The sequence below is a fragment of the Pseudophryne corroboree genome, chromosome 6, assembly GCF_028390025.1.
Source record: "Pseudophryne corroboree isolate aPseCor3 chromosome 6, aPseCor3.hap2, whole genome shotgun sequence".
NCBI lineage: Eukaryota > Metazoa > Chordata > Amphibia > Anura > Myobatrachidae > Pseudophryne > Pseudophryne corroboree.
In genome coordinates, this window is record NC_086449.1 from 573,940,259 (window position 1) to 573,946,028 (window position 5,770).

Below are 5,770 nucleotides of genomic sequence, written 5' to 3' on the forward strand. Positions count from 1 at the left end.
CCAAGAGGCCCCGTGTACAGGCTCCTGCTCCTGCACCAGCATCACCCCCCCCAAAGGCACATCTCTGCAGTGGCTTCCGTGCCACCACTGGCACTTTTGGCAAGCCCCCAAAGTGTAGATCCGCAATCCCCACAGGTGTCTGGTGAGTAATGTTTTAATTCATTTAATTTCTTTGTTAAAAAACAGTGTAGTTTATTAAATAACCAGGTGAAGGCATAAGGAAGTGACAAAACGCTGTTATGTGGAAGATGATAAAGGCAGCAGTACAAAAATTACATAAATTGTGAAGCCACATTTTGGAGATGCTTGCCTTGTGCCATTATCACCTTGCACATAGCACTGGTTTCTCACTGACTTATGCCTTCTCCAGGTTTAAACATCTGCACCACTGTTAGTCTTGTAAAAACAAAAATACAAAGGACCACTCAAACTTGATTTAATAATCTACTGCAAGCAGATGCTGTTAGTGTAATGTTATGATGTAATTTGCAAAATTATAGGATGTCCATATACACACATTTAGACAAAAAATTCTGCAAAACAACACTAAAATCAACCCAAAAAATTAAACACTATAACAAATAACAAACTTGTCCCTAAAATCCACTTCTATACATAGGGCACATTACAACATTAAATAACCTTGTTAAGTTGTACATTTTAGACCACGATATTAGTAAACTTCTTTAATAAATCCACTGACTGACATGACCAATGTCTGATTGTATTGTTGAAAAGATTGATAGAATTTTGTGTGTTGGCCCAAAGGAACCTTCAGAATGGCAAAAAAACTTAAAGTTTATAAATTTGTAAGAGTACATGGAATGTATACAGTAATTATGACTCTGAATCCTACAATTGGCACAAGAAAAACACAAATGAGTATTATACGTTTTTATCCACATCAATTAACTAAAAGGTAACCAACATAGTTAAGTTTAAGAAATAATCCATTTAACCATTACATTAATATTATGAAGTAATGCATGTTGCTGAAAAAGTATTGTAAGACCAATGCTACATATGTACTAAATATTGCCTGTGTTCCACCCCATACAGATCCAGCCATCATGAGCGACGATGGCCAGCAGGACCGTGCCCAGGAGACTTATACACTACACCTGCAGCCCATCGACCCAACACAGGCAAACATGGCTCAGGACATTCAACAACAACCGCAAGCTTCTCAAAGTTAACAAATGAGCTCAACACCAGGGACAATGCAAACGGATCCAGAGTTTTGGTCAGGTTGGGCATCACACCAGGCACACCACTCCGCGTGTCTCACCACCCAAACACAACACCTGTCTAGTCTGCCCCATCATTTGCCAAAAGTTAGTCGCAACTCTGCCAGACTCATCGTGCAGGTGGGGCGGATAGCAAACACAATGGAGCAGATGAGGGCAGACAACTCACAAATGCAGGCAAACCATCAGCGCATCATGGATGAGCAACAGCGGCAACACCAAACAATGATCCAGATTATACAGCACAATCAAGTTATAAATGACAATCTGTCGAGAATCATTGCCACCAATACTGCCGCTTATACACAGCTTACGGCCAGTTTAAATATTTTGAGCCAAAATTTAAGTGCAATGGGCCAACAACATGTGACCTCAAGCTCAGGCACAACAACCCCTAGCCAAACACCAGTACAATCACCAGTTCGACGATCAAGTCGAAGCCGCACCCACGAGCACCCACAAGCCTCTGCACCCAGCACCCAAAAAAAAAGAAAATAATATGTAGTGGCCATAATACGGTGGGCAGTTCAAATTTTCACATATGTGTTATGACTACATTGGTCTGTTGTTTACAATAAATTGTGAAACCAAAATATGTGTATTGCTTAATTAGCAACAACCAAACAAAACAAACATTAGTGTATAGGGCCAGATGAGTATTGAGACAGGGCGAGAGCGTGCTGTGTCAGGGTCTAGGGTCAGTTTGACCAAATCATACAGAGTAAAATCAGTTATAACATTTATTGTGACCTTCTGTATAACATGGTCATCATCAAGTTTTTTAAAGTTTAAACGGACAATATAAAAAACAAAACATGGCCAGCCTACTCGGAACATATACAACCTGCAGACCCTGTTGTTTTTCCTGGCTTGGTTTTATTGCAGCATCATGGAGCAGTGACAGGTATCCCACAGAAAACAATACAGCAGTACGACACACAGTAGCAGCCATTTCAGATTGAGAGTGTGGAGAAATGTGTTGTAGCCCCTTTTAAAGGTCCAAAACGTCAGGTGTGAGTAATGAATAATTGACAACACATGTAAACACGCTTCTCAAAAGCAGGTCTATTTTTTTTTAGGAATTTTTTACGATTAGTAAAAGTTTACGAACGCAAAACCATTTTCACGGTCTAAAATACAAATACGAATGCTTAGTAAATGACCGTGTTCTATATTTAATCAGCCGCGTTTGACCGATGGTGTATTCATTCGTATTTTTTTTCATTGAGTTACAAAAAACTACGAATGCCCTCATCACTGCCGTGATTTTTGCTTAGTAAATTACCGAGATGACACTTTGAAGAAAAAACGGCATCTCGGTCAAAATCGGGAAGAATACGAATCTTAGTAAATTTACCCCATGGTGATGCCAGCAGGCTGGTAGCTTACTACAGTGCACAGTTGGACACCGTAGCGCGGTCTCTCCCCACATGCTTGCGAAGTGTTGCAGCGATAGATTTGCTAGTAAGTAAAAGCGAGGACGTAGTGTTAGGACACAACCTGACCATCCATACACCTCATGCAGTATCAGCCTTACTGAACTCCGCCCAAATCAGACATGTCTCATCTGCTCGGTTTACAAAGTGGGAATTATCACTGATGGCCTCTGTAAACATCACCATTAAGAGATGCAGCTCACTAAATCCTGCAACTTACTTGCCAAGTGTGCCTGGACAGGCACAAAGGGTGGAGGATGAGAATGATGGTGAAGTAGGATTTAGTGCAGACACTGATAAGCATGATTGTATGGAATACCTGAATCCGACTTTCACTGCAAGGCCTGACATCAGTGACAACCTACTGGAAGGAGTAGACTTTACCTTCTACACTGACAGTAGTTGCCACAGACAGACGGACTCAGGAGACCTGTGTACTGGATATGCAGTTGTAGATGACAGAGGTATCATAGAAGCTGAACCCCTGGGCCCACCACACTCAGCACAAGTTGCTGAGTTGGTCGCCCTAACCAGAGCGTGTGAATTGGCCAAGGGTAAGTCAGCTAATATATACACAGATTCTAGGTATGCCTTTGGAGTGGTGCATGATTTTGGGGCCCTATGGCGCCTCAGAAATTTCATGACGGCAGCTGGCATACCAGTAGCACATGCGTCCCACATAAAAAGACTTTTAACAGCGATACAGGAACCAGAGAGAGTGGCTGTTATCAAGTGCAAAGAACATACTTACAACCAAGACCCAATTTCACTTGGTAACAGCCGGGCAGACGAAGCTGCTAAATCAGCAGCCAGCACCACTGATGACATTTAACATGATCAACACACAACAATTAATTGAAATGCAAGATTTGTGTTCTTTACAGGAAAAGGCAGTCTGGAGGTCAAAGGGATATGGCCAGGAATCCTCAGGACTGTGGACAGGTGGACAGGGTAAGCCAGTGGCCCCCAGAGCATATCTTCCAAGCCTAGCTGAGGCGGCACACGGTCTGACTCATCTGGGTAAAGAGGGTATGTGTAAGCTGGTGAGAGCCTACTGGTGTGCCCCAGGATTCTCTTCTCATGCAGGTAAGAGAGCAATGACATGTTTTACTTGCTTGAGGAAGAATATTGGAAAGTCAGTACCAACAGAGCCATCCCATATCCCTCCAACAGACGGACCTTTTCAGGTAATACAATCGATTTCATACAGTTACCACCCTGTAGGAATTTAAAATATGTGTTAGTTTGTATTGATGTATTTTCCAAATGGGTAGAAGCGTTCCCTGCTGCCACAAATACTGCTACGTTGACTGCAAAGAAAATTGTGCAGGAATTTGTGTGTAGATATGGTATCCCTAGAATAATTGAAAGTGATAGGGGTACCCATTTTACAGGTGAAGTCTTTCAGGTCATGTGCAAGCTGATGGGAATTAATAGCAAGCTACATACTCCGTACCGTCCACAGGCGAGTGCAAAGGTGGAGAGAGTGAATAGCACTATTAAGAACAAGCTGAGCAAATTAATGGCTGAAACTGGATTGTCGTGGCCAGAAGCTTTGCCACTAGTATTGTACAGCATCAGAACCACTCCCAGGTCTCCCCTTAACCTATCACCCTTTGAAATCCTTTTTGGTCGACAACCTCATGTAATGATAGACCCCCAGGATGATTTGAAATGTAATAATGAAGTGACTGTGAAATATTTGGTTGGGATGAGCCAGCAGCTGAGAAATCAACAAAGAAATTTAAAGCTGGTGATTCCTGACCTACCGAACAGTAATTGTCATGACATTGAACCTGGGGATTATGTGATGATTCTAAATTTCTTACACTCAGGTTGCCTCATAGACAGGTGGGAAGGACCATATCAAGTCTTGTTAGCCAGAACAACAGCATTGAAGGTCGCCGAAAGAGAGACTTGGATCCACTCGTCCCACGGCAAGAAGGTCGCTCACCTGGAGAGAACTCGTGACAAAGAGCAGAGTGTAGAGAATCTCATATCACTGGAGTGTCTGTTCCGGGAAAGTTGAGAGGCAGGACTGTTGGAGGGCATCTGAGCACAGAGAGTAACAAGATCTAGAACGGTTGTCGTACCACTTTCTTTTTTCACCTCCCCCTGCATTTTTTCCTTTCTTTTCTCCTTCTTATTTTCCTCCTTTCCTCCTAACGAAATTGATTGATCACAAGAGACTGCGTTTCGGGTTCTGTTAGTAATTCTGGTTTTGATAAGGACAGTTTGTTTTGGTGAGGGTCCCAGAGAGGCCGAGCAGGGATCTGGAATGGGTTCTGATGGCAAGTATGGATTTGTAGGATCTCAGGATCAGCGAATCACTTTAGTAAAAGCTGGCATCAGTAAGCGCTCTGGTAGTCAGGGAGCTCGGAGGCACTGTGAGGGGTTATTGTCTGATGAATATTTTATTTGTAGAATTGTGAGAATATAGTTGAGGACGGGTGCATTCAGAGATGTCAGTCCAACCTTAATATCAACATGGACCGTCATCCGTTGAGTGATTACCACTCACTAGTGGGTAAGGTCTTAAACCAGACAGAATGCTGGGTGTGCTCACAGGTACCTCAAGGTCAGAGCAAGTCAGGATTAGTACCGTACCCTTTAGCAATAGATGAGGTACTCGAATTACGGGGTGGGAGACCGGTGGACAAGAAATTCAATATTTCTAGGCCCCCTAGTTTGAAGCTCAACCAGTATCATGTAGACAGGTCCTTATTGTATTTTAATATTTCCAATTACCGAAAACCGGGAAATTGGGAAGTGACATGGAATAACCAGACAATGACCTTTTCACACAGAGCTGATAGGATACCCATAGACTCTGAACTTGTACGCCAAATAGCCAACAGTGGGAGGCATTTTCGGTATAGGTATACTTGTGTAAGCAAGACCATGTGGGTTGGAAAAGTATCGCCAGGGTATTGTGCTCATATCATCCAGCCCGATACTTGTACTTAGCAGATGGGAGAACTAGGGATTGGTTTCTTTACTTGTAAAATTTGTAATATGGTGATGTTATATTTTGTCCCCTATGTTCTCCCAGATGATGCCTATTTCATATGTGGGAGGAAGGCGTAT